Here is a 20,452-nt window from a genome sequence, read left to right on the forward strand (position 1 = left end):
CCAACCAGTAGCTCATCAATCGTTTAGAAGCGATAACGAAATTTATCCTCGTCGTACTCTCATGTCGTCGGGAGTTGGTCTTGAAGAAGCAGGGTTGGGAAAAATCACTGGAATCAGTCGTAACTTTCCCAACCCTGCTGAAACCATCTCTCACAAGCTATTTTTTCCCGCAACTTCCTGTTTCCACATCGGTTTCACGACTTGTCGCTCCTACCTAGCGGAAATTCCTTTATCTTCAGCGCGTTGTTGTTGTCGTCGATTCTCGTACAGCCCATCCATCCGAACCTTGTCTGAATTAATGGGATATTTTCAATGACAATTTGATCCTCATTGAATAATCAACCGCCGAGCCATTTAATAATGGTGAAGTCCTCGTGGCTCGATGACAAACGCAGACAAGCTGGAAAGCTACTCCGGGAAATCGTCTCTTGCGTAACAAGACGGATTCTGGAGAAAAAAGAATCGCGGGGGAGGAACTTGAGAAGGTTTTTGTTGTTGTTGTTGTTATGAAAAAATATTTACAATTGCTTGGAATTTTAAGCGATTCGATATAGAATAATTCTAGAATTCTAACATCTCACTTCAATAACGGACTTCAGTTTTCAAAATAATATATTTTATTTTTGGAAACGATTTAAAGTGCACAAAATTCTTCATCTCAAATACTTTAAGTCCGTATCCGCAGCAAAAAATGTGATGCTGAGGTTGATTGGAGACATTTGAGGTGAGTACGTGTATTTTTGTATTTTACGTGTTTGTAAATGCTGATGACACTTGTTGGTAAGTAAATCTGTCATTTTTCCAAAAATCTTTTCTGGCGACTACCTTAAGTTTAGATCGAATTTTTAATTTGAAGATTTTTTACGAGTGTAAAACTATTGGAAACTATTTTAAAAAGTTCTTATAATAATAAAAATAATAATAATAATAATTTAAATATCAATGTCCAGAAGGTTATTTCGAGGGATATTAGAGCCATTTTCCTAAATGTAAACAGGAATGCTGGTGATCCTGGTTGATTCCATTGTTTGAATTTACAAATATAACATAGAAAACTCTATTAAACTAGTTCCTTTTCGTGTTAATATAATCCTTCCAATCATTTGTTTGATGGTCACTTATTAAATGGTATTTTAGCACGAATATAAAGGTTATTTTTTGTAATTAATTATTATCTACATTTTTTTTAATCTTTCAGCAATCAAGAATATTCCAAAAAGTATTTAATTGTTACAGAAAAGGTAGTATTATTTTAATATGTTAGGCTAGATTTTCCAAACTTTTTACTATTTTTCATTGAAAGGCCAACTTATCACCTTTCATTTGCGAGTAAGACAGTAGAAATCGGTTGAAATGGCGAGGAGTTATGATTTTTCAAAAAAGTGGTTTTTGCGAAAATCGAAGAAAATGGCAATTTTTCAGACCATCCTAACACGGCATAGGTCACCATAATGGCCAAACAAAAAAAATACGGGTCTAATTATTTCGGCCAGGGGACCCCCAGAAAAATTTTGAACTCGATCCGAGCACTTTTATTTTTTTTCATGCTGTTTTCGTGGGGAATTGCTGATGTCTAAATTCGAGTCTTTGAAAATTCATTTTTTTCTAATATTAATCAAATCGTTTCGATTAATTATACATTAAAAGAAATTGGGTGGATTTTTTTATTGATTTAAACAGTTAAAAATTTCTAATTTCCAAATTTTTTTATTCTAGAATGTTTGCATTTCTTAATTATATTTCGAATACAAAAAAAAACAATGAGAACGAGAAGTATTTGGTATTTTTTTATACATTTCGAATGTAATAACAACATATTTTGAAAACACTCAAAATTTTCAAAAAAAAATCGTATTTTTGAAAAAAAATACTTAAAATTTCAGAGTTTACAATATGGGTATCAAACGATCAGGATTTTTTCATACATTTCGAATGTTATAACAACTTTTTTTAAAAAATGATCAAAATTTTCTCAAAACTACGAATTTTCGAAAAAATACTCCAATATTCAGTTTTTTACAATATGGGTATCAAACGATCGGGATTTTTTCATACAGTTCGAATGTGATAACATCATATTTTGAAAACACTCAAAATTTTCACAAAATTACGATTTTTATAAAAAAATCTAAAAATTTCTGTTTTTACAATATGGGTATCAAACGATCAGGATTTTTTCATACATTTCGAATGTAATAACAATTTTTTTTGAAAATACTCAAAATTTTCACAAAACTACGTATTTTTGAAAAATATCTCAAAATGTCTGTTTTCACAATGTGGGTATCAAACGATCGGGATTTTTTCGTACATTTCTAAGGCAATAACATTTTTTTTGGAAAATACTCGAAATTTACACAAAACTACGTAATTTCGAAAAAAATACTCAAAATTTCCGTTTTTGCAACGTGGGTATCTGACGATCGGGATTTTTCAAACATTTCGAATGTAATAACAATATTTTTTGAAAATACTCAAAATTTTCACCAAACTACGTATTTTCGAAAAAAAAATACTCAAAATTTCCGTTTTACAATGATTTTTTGTTTTTTCATTCATTTCGGGATTTTTTCATACATCATCCCGATTCCAAAACACTATAATTTTTTGATGCTTGCATGATTTTTCGTGCGATTAAAGCCAATGTCTCCCATATAGCCAAAATCCCATAAGCTCTGTGCCTCAGTCATGCACGCCTCGGTTTTGCACCCCCCATATGCGGTGCTAAACCGAGGCATGACTGTAAGTTTTTTTTAAATCCTTGAAACTATTGTATTTCATATGCTATAGGACCTTTGAAAAAAAAAACTTCAAATTTAATAGTGCCAAGATCTCAAAATCCAAAAATTTTGACTTGAAAAATTTATGTAATGTTTTTCTAATAAATCAGGGAACAATTCCAAAATTAAAAAATGTATAAATTTAAATGGATTAAAAATGTAAATTCAATTGTAAACTATTTTTGAATAAACAATGGTGTGGAATGATTTTTCAATTTCTGCAAATTTTAATTTTAAAGTTTGAAATAATACATTTTCTTCAATTGCAAAACTGAAATATTGCATAAAACAATTTGTGATATTTTTTTTCAATATGCGTCAATATTATGCTTGAAATTAGAAATTTAGTAATTTTCAAATCAAGCGGCGTTGAACAGAGCCAAGGAACAAAAACATAAAATAGTATTTCTTTTATCTTATTGTATTTGCAATTCAAAAGAAAATAGAAACCTATTTGTTTTCGAATATTTTTATCTCATTCGATTACAATCGATTTTTCTGAATCATTCAGCAATATTTAGATTGTTTTGCCTCACACATTCCATTTTTTTTTGTATTTTCTAAGCGACTTTTGATATTCCGAATATTTTTCATGATTTAAGCAATCATCACCACTATAAAATATTCTGTATTAAATTCAATTCAACGAATTTCAGCACCAAAAGGAATCAGCATGTGCCGGTAGTTGCCTTCTTGAAGCCACTAAAAGGATTTTTGATCTAAATCAATTGTGCTTCAAAATTTATATAATTTTGTGGCACAGTCATTGACGTTCTAGTTGGCAATCATTGATTAATGACGATATCCATAACTTTACAAGGAATGGGATAATCGTTACCAAAAAGGAATCAGCATGTGTAGCACACTATTCAAAACAATTTGTTGAAGGAATTTTGTCAAAATATTGAAAACGACGCAAAATTTATACCTTTGAACGAAGAATCATGGCAATGATGGAAGTCTTCACACTTAGGATACATCTTTAAAAATATCTCTAAATTATCTGTCAAATTGTTAATACAAAAATTGAACAAAAATAAATTTCATAAATCGATGTCTTATTTCCCTTCCCAAGAAAAACAAATATCTTTTCATAACCCAAGCCGCAAAACACGCCTTTCATCCAACTCCATTTCCAATTCAAATTCTTTTCACGCACAATGGAAAACACACAACGAAAAAACCGCCGCATTTCTCGCAACCCAAAAAAAAAAGAAGAAAGAAAACTTGCAGCAAAACACGATATAAATTTTAAACTGCAATAACAGCTTCTTTCTGTCTCAACCCGGCTCGGCCAGCCGGGGAAAGCTTCTTTCCATTCGTTATTTCCACATTTAATTGATAATTCTTTCCGTCCGCTGCAGCAGCCACTCGGCATTTTTCTCGCAATGAAAAGACTTTTCTCTTTGAATGAGTTTTTCTTTGCGTTTTTTTTCTCTCGCTCAAGTTGCTGCGGCCTTCCGCAACAGGCAACAATATTGCCGATTTATCCGAAAACCGCGTCCATTTCTTTTTTTCTTCGCCGCTGTGTTTTTCTTCTCTTAGAGTGTTTCATTTTGCGGGAAAAGGCTTAAAAGTGATTTTCCGAACTTTCACAAAAGAATTTGGGTGGGGAGGGGGGAGGGGAAAGGAAAAACTTGCCCGGCAAAGACGAACGACTGCAAATAAATGATAATTTTATGTTTTTTTTTTTTCTTTTCTCGGGATTTTCGGGGCCATTCATTGGCGATTGGTGTCGTTGGGGGGGAAAAAGTACCGCATTGAGTCAAAGTTGTTCCAAATGATGCATTGGACGCTCGTTTCGCACAATCACAGCAAAACAAGACGTGAAATGAATGAGTTGACGCTGTTGGTTAGTGTGTTTGCTTTTTTTGTGGGAAATTTATTCGTGAAAATGACTTGATGAAGGTTGTCTGCACTTCGATTGCATACATTCAGGCTATTTTTTAAAGTTCGTGATTTCTCCACCTCTATTACGGACTTCAATATCGATATAACAAAAGTGATTTTTAAGCAAACTTTGAAGCATTTGGGGTAAGTACAAGTGTTAGTTTAAAGTGGAAGCAGATGATGCAGTTATTCGTGTACGAGTATCTAATTGCTGGTAAGTAATTCTGTCAATGTCACACTGTCAAAGCTAGTTTATATTTCCATGTTAGTATTTCCTTTAACTTCTTTCTAAAAATAACTCTGCTATATTGATTCACTTAAAAGCATCCACTAAATCCATGAATAAGCCACTTTTCGTCATCTAAAGCCCACATTAAAGCTTGTATTTCCTAGAATAACACCCCTACCCCCTGCTTTCCCAGCCACAATCCCAAAATCTTTGTTCGCCACAAATACATTGTCGCGTTCTCATCTCCAAGGATAACATCGAGCCTCCCTCATGAGAGCAAGCAACAGTAGCAAGAAAAAGCTCCTCGGAAGCTGCCGGGGCGCGCGCAACAATAAACCAATATACCGAAACGAGATTGATTGATTCGTTTTCTTAATGTTTTTTGCGCCACTTTTCCCCCCACAGTCTTGTTGTTTTTGCGCTAGGCACAGTCACAATCTTTCATTTTTTTTGCCCCTGCTATTATCCTTGCTTTGTTCGCGATTTATTCCGCCGAAATGTGTGCGTGTGGAGCGCGCCCGCCATTGTGTTTGCTTATCAGCATCTTTTTCCCGAGAAGAAGAGGGAAAAAAGTGGGGGGATTTTCCTCCCTCTTCGAGAGGAAAAAACTCCCAAAGACGCGGCGCGTCGTCTTGGTGGAAGTCACGATGATGAATTTGATTTTCCCCTCACCCAGAATTTCCCAACAATCTGACTGACTTCCCGAATATCTAATTCGAATTTAGCGATTCATAGCGCGGGGATGATCGAAAAAAAGGACGACTTCGTGGCTGCGCGGCATGATTTGCTGAAATAGATGTGAAGTGACTGTTCTTTGGGAAAAGTTGAACGTGACTAAGAAAAGTCGTTTTATTTTTCTTGAACTCACACTGTTAGGTGATTCAATCAATTAGTCTATTCCAACTGGTTGCTGCTGACGGAACGCGAAAAAAGAATCCTTCGCAACAGTTGAGGTCATTTATCGTTTTCTGGGAAAATTTGGCTGCAAGAAAGAAAGACTGATTCGTTGGAGGATATCAGACTACGGAATGAGTTGGCGTTCAGAGCAAATCAATTGTTTTGTTCGGGAAGATCCGCGCAAGGAGTAATGAACCGAAATATTCGATTTTTCACTTCGATTACGGACTTCAACGTTGGTGTGCCGAAATGAAAACACTCGTGAGCTTGAGTTTCTGGTAAGTACAAATTCGATTTTAACTCTTCAATTACGGACTTCAAATTCAATGGTTCAAAAGAACTACAATGGTCGTTTTGAAAAAGGTAAGTACAAGTGATGTAGCAGAATTGTGAGGATCTTTAATGGTAAGTACATCAGTCAATCTGTCAAATCTTCTGTCAAATAGTTTTAGAGAGTCTTTAGGAAAGTTGTTCCTGCAACAACTTTCCTAAAGTTCGTAACAGAACCCCAACTCAGAACAAACCTCTGGCCAACCCATGTTTGTTCCGGTTTTGGTTACCCCTCCGCCACGTGGAACCTTTCTCTTGTTTACACTCGTTTGCCAACTTCCGCTAGGCTTCGCGTTCCACCACCCAAAGGAAGGAAGCCACGATGATTACCGGCGGCCCCCCCTCAAACAAATGATGGAATAGGTCATAAAACCTCAATGTTTATAATAACGTGGGATAATAAAGCAATTTAAATACGACTGAAAAGTTTCGTGTGTCCTCGTGGGCCCAAAATTTACATGCCCACAAATTCGGCTGAGAGATGGGGGGGAATCGTAAATCTACCTGGTGTGTCCTCCTTGCCCGGTCTCCGACCGGTTCGTTGGTTTTTATTATTATTTGCTTTCCACTGGTGCTCTGCCGGAATTCATTCAAGCGTTTCGAGGAAAACAACTCACTCTCCCCGGTTGCCACCGAGGAGTTTGACAAAATCATAAATAGGCAAGCGCACCTGGTTGGGTGAAAGAAGGTGGGACGCGCGGGACGGGGAAAGCTTTTGCAATTGAAAAACATTCGAAGCTCGCGAAAAAAAAATGCCCGCCTGATTCGGTGCCAACCGGGTAAGAAATTATGGTTCCGACACAGAGATAAACAGCAAAAAGGACAGAGGCGGACAAAAAGTGGGACAGCTAGGGGTGTCTTCAAGGACCAAGTTCGAACGAGACTAAATTTACCCAAGACACAACCAAGTTTAGACAAAACAAGTTTAGCCCTGACACAAACAATTGTAAACGAGACAATTTCAATACCATACAGCACAAAGTTTGGAAAGACAATATCAAGTTAAGACAAAACAAGTTAAGCCAAGAAACAATCAGTTGTAAACGAAACAGTTTCAACAACGACAACTCAAGATTTGTAAAAAGCAACAGCAAGTTTGGATATAAAATACCCAGTTTAGACAAAACAAGTTAAGCCATGACACTATCAGTTATAAACGAGACAATTTTTTCATCACACAAATTCAGATTAGGAAAAGACAACACCAAGGTTGGAAAGACAATACGAAGTTTATCCAAGACACAATCAGTTGTAAGAGACAATTTCAACATCAGACAACTCCAAGCTAGGAAAAGACAACACCAAGTTTAGACAAGACAAGTTTAGCCAAGACACAATCAATTGTAAACGAGACAATTTCAACATCGACAACTCAAGATTTGGAAAAGACAACACCAAGTTTGGAAAGGACACAAATTCATATAAGGAAAAGATAACACCAAGGTTGGAAAGACAAACCAAGTTTAGACAAGACAAGTTTAGCTAAGACACAATCAATTGTAAACGAGACAATTTCAACATCGACAACTCAAGATTTGGAAAAGACAACACCAAGTTTGGAAAGGACACAAATTCAGATAAGAAAAAGATAACATCAAGGTTGGAAAGACAATATCATTTTTAGCCAAGACACAATCATTTGTAGACGAGACAATTTCAACATCAGACAACTCCAGGTTAGGAAAAAATTACACCAAGTTTATACGTGACAAGTTTAGCCAAGACACAATCAGTTGTAAACGAGACAATTCAACATCAGATAACTTCAGGTTAGGAAAAGACAACACCAAGGTTGGAAAGACAACACCAAGTTTGTAAAGATAAAACAAGTTTAGACAAGACAATTTCAGCTAAGACACAATCAATTGTAAACGAGACAATTTCAACATCGACAACTTAAAATTTGGAAAAGACAACACCAAGTTTGGAAAGAACACAAATTCAGATAAGAAAAAGATAACACCAAGGTTGGAAAGACAATACAAAGTTTATCCAAGACACAATCAGTTGTAAACGAGACAATTTCAATATCAGACAACTCCAGGTTAGGAAAAGACAACACCAAGTTTAGACAAGACAAGTTTAGCCAAGACACAATCAGTTGTAGACGAGACAATTTCAACATAAGATAACTCCAGGTTAGGAAAATACAACACCAAGATTGAAAAGACAACACCAAGTTTGGAAAGACAAACCAAGTTTTGACAAGACAAGTTTAGCTAAGACACAATCAATTGTAAAAGAGACAATTTCAACATCGACAACTCAAGATTTTGAAAAGACAACACCAAATTTGGAAAGGACACAAATTCAGATAAGGAAAAGATAACATCAAGGTTGGAAAGACAATACAAAGTTTATCCAAGACACAATCAGTTGTAAACGAGACAATTTCAATATCAGACAACTCCAGGTTAGGAAAAGACAACACCAATTTTAGACAAGACAAGTTTAGCCAAGACACAATCAGTTGTAGACGAGACAATTTCAACATAAGATAACTCCAGGTTAGGAAAATACAACACCAAGATTGAAAAGACAACACCAAGTTTGGAAAGACAACACCAAGTTTGGAAAGACAAATCAAGTTTAGACAGGACAAGTTTAGCTAAGACACAATCAATTGTAAACGAGACAATTTCAACATCGACAACTCAAGATTTGGAAAAGACAAAACCAAGTTTGGAAAGGCAATACCAAGTTTAGACAACACCAAGTTTGCTCAATATCTCAATTTGAACATCCCCACCCAGGTCGCCCAGGCAATTCTAACCTGGTGATGCAATTTAAATCCATAAAGCGAAACCCCCCCCGAAAAAGGCAACGCCAACACAGCGGCAAAGCCGCACCAGGAATTGAATGAGCCATTAAAGCTTGTCCCCCGGAAGAGGTAGAGGTGGGATACGGAAGTGCCCCACCCCCCCCTTCTCTCTCTCTGTACCACCAGCGAGGTGGCAGTCATGAAATAGTTTTGCGGTGAAATTTTGTCGTTAAAATATTTTCGCTTTCATAATTATTATTATTGTTATAACATAATCGTAAATGGCACTGCAGTGGAAGTCGCTCTGTGTGACTGTGTGTGTGAGGAGGGGGGTCATGTCTTTTATGCCTTGTTTGCTGGGGACACGCTCGGGGGTTTGAAGGGGACCGTGATTTGTGTCCTGAAGCAAACAGGTTTGGCCACCGAAAATAGGAGCGGGAGCGCTGTTGCTTTTTATTGTCCTGGTGTGGAGGCAAATTCCGGCCATATCGGAGGACGACGACTGTTTTCAGGTTATTATTAGGATGATGTGTGTGCCTTTTTGCGGAGCAGGGCAAGCTGGGAATTGTCGGGAAGGTTGCGACAAGTTGGAAAAAGGGTAAGCTTTATGAGCGTCATGTTGCGTTGGCGATGTATAAACAAAATTTTCGTTAAAGGTTTGTGTCTTTGCTAATCATCAGCAGATCTTCAAACTTTCGAGTTAAATTCGAAAACTGTCAAATTGCTCCAACCAGGAAATAAAGTCCTAATGATGATGGGACGCTGATGACGACGACGTCGTTGAGAGGCAACCTGGTTTTATGGCACGGTACAGTTATAATTCTTGGGGGGCCGCAAAATCGGAATTTATGGCTTGCCTGACTGGAGCAGCGTGTGGAATGTTTTTCGAGCCGGGTTGGGATTTTCGGTTTTGATTTAAGGGTTGTTTTCTGCCAGGAAGAGGGACGACTTGCTGTTATGTCTTGTCTGTGATTTGAGCGGGAGTGTCATAAGACAAGTAATTGAAAATTCGTATTTATGGCTGCCGGGCTGAAGATAAGGAGATGTTTATTTAGTTTAGTAGAAGGAAATTATTAGGTTTTCTTCTAATGCGGACTTCAACTCATAGTTTCGTAGTTTTCAAAGGAAGCTTTTTATTTCGTCACTTCAAAAACGGACTTCAAAATCATGCTGCCAGAGAAATTTATTAAAATATTTTAACGACTCAAGTGTTCGATCGATTCAAATTAATTTCACATAGATATTTCTAATCATATCCCTAGTACGGACTTCAACGTTAAGTCATCAATACAATTTGTCCTGGATTTTGAAAAAACTCAAGGTAAGCAGGTGTTAGCTGGTCGTCAAGGTAAGTAAGTTAGTGCGATAGCAGAAGAATCTGAAATCTATTAAGTAAGTATATCTGTTGGGTCTGAGGGATCCGATGCTGGTGGATCCCGGTTCCAAGGTAGACGCCAAGGTGGACTGTATTTCCAAGAGGCTGGCCGGGTGAACAGCCCAGTTCCCCAAGCGGAACTGAACGTCTCCCTGCAGGAAGAAACCCCTATCACCAGGGGCCTCCTGCCTGTTGACGGTTTTGGCCAGAAGGAAGTCCCAATGACTTCCTCTTCAAAGGTGGGGGTGCGACAGGGGCAAGATACTCACTCAATCTTCAGGGGTAGACGCTCCGGTTTGAGCGTTGGGCCGACTTGCGCGGCAGAATCAGGGGCAAACTCGTGGACGGTAGGCTCGGCGGGCGGAAAACGGAAACACTTTGCGTTCAAATCACTCCATCTTTAATCACGGTTTTTCTCTTTGGTGGCTATTTACACTGTACACTCTTGTTCCTTTCGTCCACGGTCGCCTTGTTGACCGGAACTGGTGGAACCGCGCTCTTGTCCGTGGTCGCCAAGATGACCAGGACTTCGCCGCGTTCGGCCACGAACGGCGTGTCCTTCTCCGCGAGCTGCTATCGGCGGAGGCGCAGGCCGATTCCGGCTGGATGCGTGATGACGGAGGCTGCGTGATGACGGAGGCTGCGTGATGACGGAGGCTGCTACTGCTGCTAACTACTGCTACCACTGGAATGACTTGCTTCCAGGTTTGTACTGTACTGCTTCGCCGGTATGGAATAATGCTCCAGAAAACTTTATAGATGATGCTAACCGATCACGAGCGCTGACTCCATGCGCACGCGACCAGCTCCGTTTGCGATTGCTAGCATGCGCGCGCAAACGACGGGCGTACGATCGTAAGCGATGGACACGATTGGCGCGCGCAACGTTGTCGTGTTTGACAGCTCACAACGACGCGCAAACACGACGCGCGCGGCTGGACCATAGACTCAATTATGTTAAGACTGTTCTGCGCAGACGGCGCAGACAGAATTTTGAACTTCGGTCCGTGAGGCGGACTGAACATGCTCCCCCCGAGAAGAAGTGCTTTCCGCCGTTTCGGAAGTGCGGTTATCGAGTATTGGTAGTGGAGCGAGTTTGTGAATTGGACGCTTGAAAATTCCCGATTGCGTTTTGACATCTACGACTCTAACCAAACCGTCAGCACCGGGGTAAAGCTTGACGATGCGTCCCATTTTCCAACACTGCGGGGGAAGGTTATCATCTTTGATTAAGACGATAGTATCAGGTCGAACGTTGGGCGACTTCTTCAGCCACTTCCCACGGACTTGCAACTCGGTGACATACTCCTGAGACCAGCGTTTCCAAAAATGCTCCCTGAGCTGCTGGATACGTTGCCAGCGAGACAAGCGGTTTGACGGGATGTCCTCGTATGTCGGCTCGGGAACGGCAATTAACGGACGGTTAATCAGAAAATGACCGGGGGTCAAAACTTCGAAATCTTGCGGGTCAGACGAGTGAGCGAACAAGGGCCTTGAATTGAGAAGAGCTTCGATCTGACACAAGAGGGTGGAGAATTCTGCGATTGTCATAGAAGCGGATTGATATACTTTCTTGAGGACCGATTTGACACTTTTAACACCAGCCTCCCACAACCCTCCGAAATGAGGCGCATGGGGAGGAATCGTTGTCCACGTGATCTCCTTGGTGTGGCAATAATCGAAGATCTTGTCCTGAGCGAAGCGAGCTTGAAACAACAGGTAGAGTTCGTGCAATTCAGACTTGGCGCCAACGAAATTTGTGCCGTTGTCGCTGAAAACATGCTCGGGAATTCCACGGCGGGAAACGAACCGCTGAAATGCACCCAAAAACGCCTCAGTGGAAAGATCTTCAACTGCCTCAAGGTGAATAGCTTTTGTGACCATACAAACGAAAACGCAAATATAACCTTTGACCGGGACGGCGCGCCTTGCACTCTGCTTGATCATAATCGGACCTGCGAAATCGACTCCGACCTTCTGGAACGCAGGGGCAGTATCGACACGGTAAGAAGGCAAATCACCCATTTGTTGACCAATAGTTGAGGGATTAGTCTTGAAACATTGGACACAACTACGCAAAACGTTCCTTACGGTCGACTTAGCATTCAGTAACCAGAACTGCTGTCGCAGTATGGTGATGACAGCCGATGGTCCAACGTGAAGATTTTCACGGTGGACGGCCTCGATCAACGAACGAACCACAGGATTTTTGTTGGGAAGGATCAACTGATGCTTTGTACCATAAGGAAGTTTGGAATGGCGGATACGTCCACCGACTCTTAGAAGATCACCGTCCAGAAACGGTTTCAAGCTGTTCAGACGATGATTAGGTTCATCCGACTGAATGCTTTCGATTTCTCGGGAAAACTCGTGGGCTTGAATCGCCTCCACGATTTTCAGCAAGGCTACTCGCAGCTCACGGATTGTGAGATAGCGAGTGCGAACTCGACCCTCATTGGGCTTGCGGCAGTTCGAAATGAAGCGAAGAACATAACCGACCACTCGTTGAGTTTTGCGAAACGATTCAAACTTTGTAAGCAGAGGGAATTCTTCGTAGACCATGACTGTGCTGACGACAACTTCGGGTTTCAACTCGGGAATTTCGGAATCCGGTAGTTCCGGTGGAACTTCGACACTATAGATGACAGTTCGAAACGGCGCGGAACCATTCCACCAGACGGGATTCCTGACCAGTTCTTCCGCGGACTGTCCGCGTGAGACAATGTCTGCCGGGTTCAGAGACGACGGGATGTACTGCCAAACGAAATTACACGAGAGAATTTCTGCGATGCGATTGCGGACCCACATCTGCAATCTGTCCAGGGGCTTCTTTAACCATGCCAACACAACTTGGCTGTCCGACCAACAGACGATGGACGAAAAGTGATGATCTCCGATCGCATCGAGAACCTTTCGCATCAACCGGGCCAGAAGAAGTGCGGCGAGACCCTCCAATCGAGGGATGGACTCCTCTTTGATGGGAGCGACCTTTGACTTGGATGTTACCAATCTCATTTGGGCTGAACCGTCGGCGAACAACGAACGAATGTAGACGTTTGCTCCATAAGCGACCTTTGAAGCATCAGCGAAACCATGTAACTCAAAACCGACCGCGTTGGTCAGCATCATTTGCCGCGGGATTCGAATCTGGTGAAGAATCGGCAATGATGACAAGAAAGATTTCCAGCGAAGAGTGAGGTATTCATCAAGTTTTTCATCCCACTTGAGCTTCGACTTCCAGAGAGCTTGCATGAGGAGTTTACCAATCAAAATGACAGGGGCGATAAAACCAATTGGATCGTACACTCGGGCGATCGCTGAGAGGACCTTACGTTTGGTCGGATTGTCACAATCGAGGGGTAACTGTGACACGAAAACGAATTCATCGGTGAGGGGATTCCACATAAGACCAAGCGTTTTGATGACTTCGTTGATACCACAATCTCCTAACGACACCAGGGAATCTCTCTTGTCGAGAGGGATCGTGACCATGAGAAGTTCTTCGTTGGAAGACCATTTGTGAAGTTCCATTCCTGCGGACTTGAGAAGCTGAATTAACTGAAACTGCATTTCGAAAGCCTCATCCAGGCTGTTCGAACCAAACAGTGCATCATCGACGTAGACATTTTTCTCGATGACCTTTGCTGCGAGTGGAAATCTGTCCTTTTCGTCGCGGGCCAGCTGTAGAAGTGCTCTGGTGGCGAGAAATGGTGCTGCGGCTGTTCCATACGTCACGGTTGACAACTCCAGAACACGAAGCTGGGCGGAGGGAGACTTCCGCCAGAAGATTCTCTGCAAAGGGGTGTGACGTGGATCGACCAGGATTTGCCGGTACATTTTGGCAATGTCGGCGCTGAGAACGTACTGATGCTTGCGAAACGAAAGAATAATCGACAACAAATCCCGCTGGACTGTTGGACCTACCATCATGACATCGTTAAGAGAACTACCCGAAACTTTCGCGGATGCGTCGAAGACGACTCTGCATTTTGTCGTCGTGTTTGAAGGGCGAAGAACTGCGTGGTGAGGAAGATACCACTTTACCAAATCTGGAGGGTCATCAGACTCTTTGACTTCCCTGCAGTGACCAAGCGACTCGTATTCATCCATGAACTGATCGTACTGAGATTTCAGATCAGGGTAGCGAGAGAGTTTCGATTCTAGCATGAAGAATCTGCGGAGCGCGAGCGAACGTGAGCTGACCAGCTTAGAGACCTCATCCCTAAGTGGCAGTTGAACGACATATCTACCATCATCGTTGCGATAATGCGTAGCCAAGAATTGGGATTCACATTTTTCATCTTCGGAGGTAGGACAGAACTCGGGCGAGACGCTTTCGACTTCCCAAAACTTCTGCAAAATTTGATCGAAAGGTTCCGAGACTGCGTTGAGAGCTTGAAGAGCAAAACCGGCGTGAAGAGGGGACGTTTGAACTTTACCACCAACTAACCATCCAAGCTTTGAATCTTGGAGGCTAGGACCCTCATCGGAGAGTTTCATGAAAGCGGGCTTCATCAAGTCATAGAACCAATCCATACCAATTAACATGTCGATCTTGTCAGGTTTGTTGAAACAGGGATCTGCGAGTAGAATTCCAGGGGGAAGATCCCACGAACTGATGTCAAACGAGGCAGAAGGAATGTGGCTTGTGATCTTGGGAGAGATTAGACAATTAACAGTGAACGAGAAGTCACTGCATCTTGAACGAACGTTAACTGAACCCCGTTGCTTGACTGTAGATCGCACACTACCAATACCCGATATGGGAACACTCACTTCTTCAATGGGCAAATCAAGGGCGGTTGCAAGGGAGCTTGAAATGAAACTTACTTGTGAGCCACAGTCGAGCAGCGCACGGCATGCCTGCGGCCGCTGATCACTGCCCAACACGTCGACGAGAGCGGTGAGAAGCAGAACTTGGGTTGACGGCCGATGTGATGCGCTGGAATGCGCCGATGTCACCGGCGGCGGCTGCTTCGACTCCTCCAGAGCCGAGCGTTGACGAAGGTGTGCTGGAACAGACGGCGATTCCGGCTTCTTCGCTGGTTCTGCTACGGTTGACGACTTCGTGCCCTGGGCGCCTTCGCCGGAATGCAGCGAAGTGTGGTGCTTCCGCTGACATTTGGCGCACAACTTGGTAGACGGACACCTTTTGACTGGGTGACCACTCCTCAAGCAGTTGAAACAGACGTTCCTCTCTTTCACCAGGTTGAACCGTTGACTTACCGAGAGGGCTGTGTACTCCGGGCACTTGAAGGATGGGTGACTCCGCTGGCAGAAGTCACACCGGATGTCTGGTTGCGTAGTAGTCGTCGCTGCGTTGGCCTTGGGATGTCCTTGCTTGTACGCCTTCGGTGGTGCTTGCTTGAACTGGATCTTGGCCGACTCCTCTTGAGCCGAGCTCTCGCATCTCTCGAGCACAGAGACGCGCTCCTTCAGGAAGTTGATTGTTGCTTCGTAGGTTGGTAGCTCGCCTTTCTTCACGGTTGATTCCCAAAGCTTCTTCGTGGTGTCGTCGAGAGCTTGAGCGATGAGGTACACCGCGATCTGCTCCGACAGACCGTCGATCTTTTGGCCGAGGAACTTGAGGTTTTCCACGTTGCTGTCGACACTCTCGACCAATCCTTGAAGTCCGACGTAGCTCTCCTTGGGTAGCTTCTTGATGTCCAACAGTCCGCCGATGTGGAGATAGACCCTACGACGTTTGTTCTCGTACTGTTCGGTGAGAATCTCCCAAGCTCGACCGTAGTTGCCGTCGCTGATAGTTTTGGCGTCTATCTTGCCGGCAGCGTTTCCGATCAACGCGTTCTCCAGGTGGTATAGCTTGATACGGTCGGGCTCGTTGGTCTTGTCTACAACATCTCGAAACATTACCTTGAACTTCTCCCACTGTGCGTAGCTGCCGTCAAACTTGGGAATCGCACGTGGGAGCGACTGTTGGACGACCAGCGGTTGCCGGTTCACAGCTCCTGCTGGTTGCTCTGGAACGGACAGCATCTCGAGCCAGGTTTCGAGAGCTGTTGCAGTTTCATCGTGAAGTGCGTCGAACTGCATGTTGAACTCGTTGTGTTGCTTGCGATCTGCTACTGCTGTCTTCGCCATGATCTGCTGATGAAGGTCTTGGAACTCCTCGTAGACTTTTTCCAACTTCTTCATCATCATGCGAACTTTCGCCAAAGTCAACGCGGGTGCGTCGCCTTCGGCCGGTGCAATCTCCTCCTTCATCCTTGCCACTTTGCCTTCGGCTTGGAGGCGCATGTAGATAAGGAACTCCAACTCCATGGCTTCTTCTTCCGGCTTTCGAGTTTTCTTTGGACCCATTGTTGCACTTTTAGCTCACTGTTGCACTTCACTGTTGTCTTTGTTTGTGTTTTTTTTTGTGTTTTGTGTTGTGTGTATGTGTTGTGTGTATGTGTTTGTGTATGTGTTTGTGTTGTACTAACCCCAAACCCAACCCCACTGACGGTTCCCAAGCCCTTCCCACTTGACGAACCCAAACCCAAACCCACTAACGTTTGTGTTTGTTCACTTTGCTGAGAGCGTTCACTTTGTTTCACTTTTTCAAGATCGTGTTTTCAATTTTCACTTTGTTTTCCACCAAAATCACTTTTCCGTGTTCCGTTTCCGCACTGACCCGCTCTGCCTACCGTTGAGAGGACTTACAACCCTACCGGAATGGAGGTTTTCCGGTTGCAGACCAAATGATCCGGATTTGAAGGACCAAATAATGTTGGGTCTGAGGGATCCGATGCTGGTGGATCCCGGTTCCAAGGTAGACGCCAAGGTGGACTGTATTTCCAAGAGGCTGGCCGGGTGAACAGCCCAGTTCCCCAAGCGGAACTGAACGTCTCCCTGCAGGAAGAAACCCCTATCACCAGGGGCCTCCTGCCTGTTGACGGTTTTGGCCAGAAGGAAGTCCCAATGACTTCCTCTTCAAAGGTGGGGGTGCGACAGGGGCAAGATACTCACTCAATCTTCAGGGGTAGACGCTCCGGTTTGAGCGTTGGGCCGACTTGCGCGGCAGAATCAGGGGCAAACTCGTGGACGGTAGGCTCGGCGGGCGGAAAACGGAAACACTTTGCGTTCAAATCACTCCATCTTTAATCACGGTTTTTCTCTTTGGTGGCTATTTACACTGTACACTCTTGTTCCTTTCGTCCACGGTCGCCTTGTTGACCGGAACTGGTGGAACCGCGCTCTTGTCCGTGGTCGCCAAGATGACCAGGACTTCGCCGCGTTCGGCCACGAACGGCGTGTCCTTCTCCGCGAGCTGCTATCGGCGGAGGCGCAGGCCGATTCCGGCTGGATGCGTGATGACGGAGGCTGCGTGATGACGGAGGCTGCGTGATGACGGAGGCTGCTACTGCTGCTAACTACTGCTACCACTGGAATGACTTGCTTCCAGGTTTGTACTGTACTGCTTCGCCGGTATGGAATAATGCTCCAGAAAACTTTATAGATGATGCTAACCGATCACGAGCGCTGACTCCATGCGCACGCGACCAGCTCCGTTTGCGATTGCTAGCATGCGCGCGCAAACGACGGGCGTACGATCGTAAGCGATGGACACGATTGGCGCGCGCAACGTTGTCGTGTTTGACAGCTCACAACGACGCGCAAACACGACGCGCGCGGCTGGACCATAGACTCAATTATGTTAAGACTGTTCTGCGCAGACGGCGCAGACAGAATTTTGAACTTCGGTCCGTGAGGCGGACTGAACAATATCTGTCAATGTAAATTCGACAAATTTCTAGAATTTTTAGAATTCGATTTCATTACAAAGCTTCTGAATCGTAATCTGTTCATCAAAGTAATTCTAAAAATTTATTAAAAAACTTTTTTGTAATAGACACTTCAAGTACGGACTTCAACTTCGTGTTATCTGAGACAATTTCTACAGGATATTGAAAGACTCAAGGTAAGTAAGTGATAGCTGGTGGTCAAGGTAAGTGAGTGTGAAAGCAGATGATCCTGTAACATAGATTTTGGTAAGTATGCTGTCAATGTCAATCTGTCAAAATCGTAAAACTCTCTGAAACCGATTGCATTCCACTGCTCTGAAATGCAATCCGTTCAGCAGAGAATTTCACACATAGTTTACCCCTCGTTATCGACCACAAAATTTTAAACCAAAAAATCTCTACCGAGAAAACATAAAACCATTGTATACAGTATCGTAAATCCAACCATTCCCATGCACTCACTTACGAAGAAAGAGCTAACATAAACTTCTTAGCGCTGAAAGACTTCGGGCTTCAAGCGTAATCCAATAATCAGATCTAGCTGCTCAGTTTTATATCGACAACCATCTCAACCTTCCTTCGAACGTTCCTTCCTCGGTGTAGGTTTTCCCACAAGTGCGCACACACACACTCTGTGGGAAAACTCCTTCAAGATTTGCACTCTACTCTCAAGACGGAAGGTATTGTTGAGCAAGTAGAAGGCACCTCCCACCCCCACTTTTCAGCAGGAAACGAAAGCCGTTGTTATGATGCAATCCAGTGAAGAATGGCTTTCCCATGGCTTTGGCTTACAAATGCTCTGTGTGTGTGTATGTGGGGAAGATCTTTGTGGTTGGCTTCCTCGAAGACGTCGTCGTCGTCGTCTTGCGGTATCACCCCACTCGACATATAGGTGAAATATGACTAGAGTGATGTGGTCCCCACTCTCAGGAAAATCGTGATGCAATTTTCCAGAACAATGCGACTGTCAATTTGAGGGGAACAAGTTCGAGCCGGGACTTGTCCTTAATGAGTTTTGCCCCTCCAAAAGCTGGTCATCTCCTGTTGCGCTAGCAACCTGTGTTGTACGCCGCAGGTGTACAGAATGTGACGACGACCTCTACCACCGAGTGTAGGGAGGGACTAATGGCGCAACCGTTACTGCGTCAAAAAGTTTCGAGGGCAACAGCTTGTTGCAGCAGCAGCAGCTAGCAGTACCGGAGTCCTGTTTTCGCACCCTGTGCGGGGGGGTTGAGGAGGGACGATGTTGTCATAATTGAGTACAAGCGTTGAAGTTGCAGTGTATTAGTCCAGGTGAGTCAGTAGACTGTGAGGGACTTGTTGAAAGTTGTGCTGGAAGTAGTACTTTGTCAACGTGTTTTGGCTGCGATGAGTATGGTTGGTTTAAGGAGAACATGGTTGGTGTCTTTGTTAAAAAAAGACATTAAAAGTCGAATAATTGCTCTCAAATCTCAAATACGGACTTCACGCTTAAAAATATTCGATTTGAATTCAGAAGTGATGTGGCAGTGCGTGGCCGAATGGTTACGCTGTCCGCTTTGTAAGCGGATGATTCTGGGTTCGATTCCCATCTGCTGCAACCTTCCATCGGATGAGGAAGTAAAATGTCGGTCCCGGCCTTGGTTGTTAGGCCGTTAAGTCATTCCAGGTGTAGGAGTTGTCTCCATGCCATAAGTACAAACAACACACCAAACCAAGCCTACTCCGGTGGAATCGCTGGCGGCGGTTGGACTCGCAATCCAAAGGTCGTCAGTTCAAACACTGGGGTGGAAGGTTCCTCGGAGTAAAAAGAGGTTTGGTTGCTCTCCCCATTCAAGCCTTCGGACTCCTAGGTTCGAGCAGAAACTTGCAATAGAGACCACAAAAGACCCGGGGGTCGTTAATGTGGATGGTTTGATTTGATTTTTGATAAATATATATAGTAGAGTGTAACAAAAATGACTTTTTGGCGGGCATTCAAGGGTTTGTTCCGGTGGGCATACTAAGCCCAAATCCAAAATATGAGCTTGATTGGACGTAACAGGAGCTGGCGCTCCGCTCTTCAATTTCAAATGGGATTTAACCCGTAAAAAAAGATTTTTTCAAAAATGTCACTTTTTGAGGCATTTTGGCCACTGAAGCGTTTATTTCCAACATCATTGGCGTGTAGGCCAGATCTTTGCGCATCTTTTAGTATATATAACATTGAAATTTGGAGCACCCTGGAGCTCGGTACAGACCTTCAAAGTTTGGCATTTTTTCGAAAAATCGGCCCAACATAATCAAATGGCGTCTAGGGCGTCGCGAGGCGCGACGCATATCTTTTTTGCCGGGACCGATTTTTCGAAAAAATGCCAAACTTTGAAGGTCTGTACCGAGCTCCAGGGTGCTCCAAATTTCAATGTTATATATACTAAAAGATGCGCAAAGATCTGGCCTACACGCCAATGATGTTGGAAATAAACG

This window comes from Culex pipiens, chromosome 3, assembly GCF_016801865.2.
Source record: "Culex pipiens pallens isolate TS chromosome 3, TS_CPP_V2, whole genome shotgun sequence".
Classification (NCBI taxonomy): Eukaryota; Metazoa; Arthropoda; class Insecta; order Diptera; family Culicidae; genus Culex; species Culex pipiens.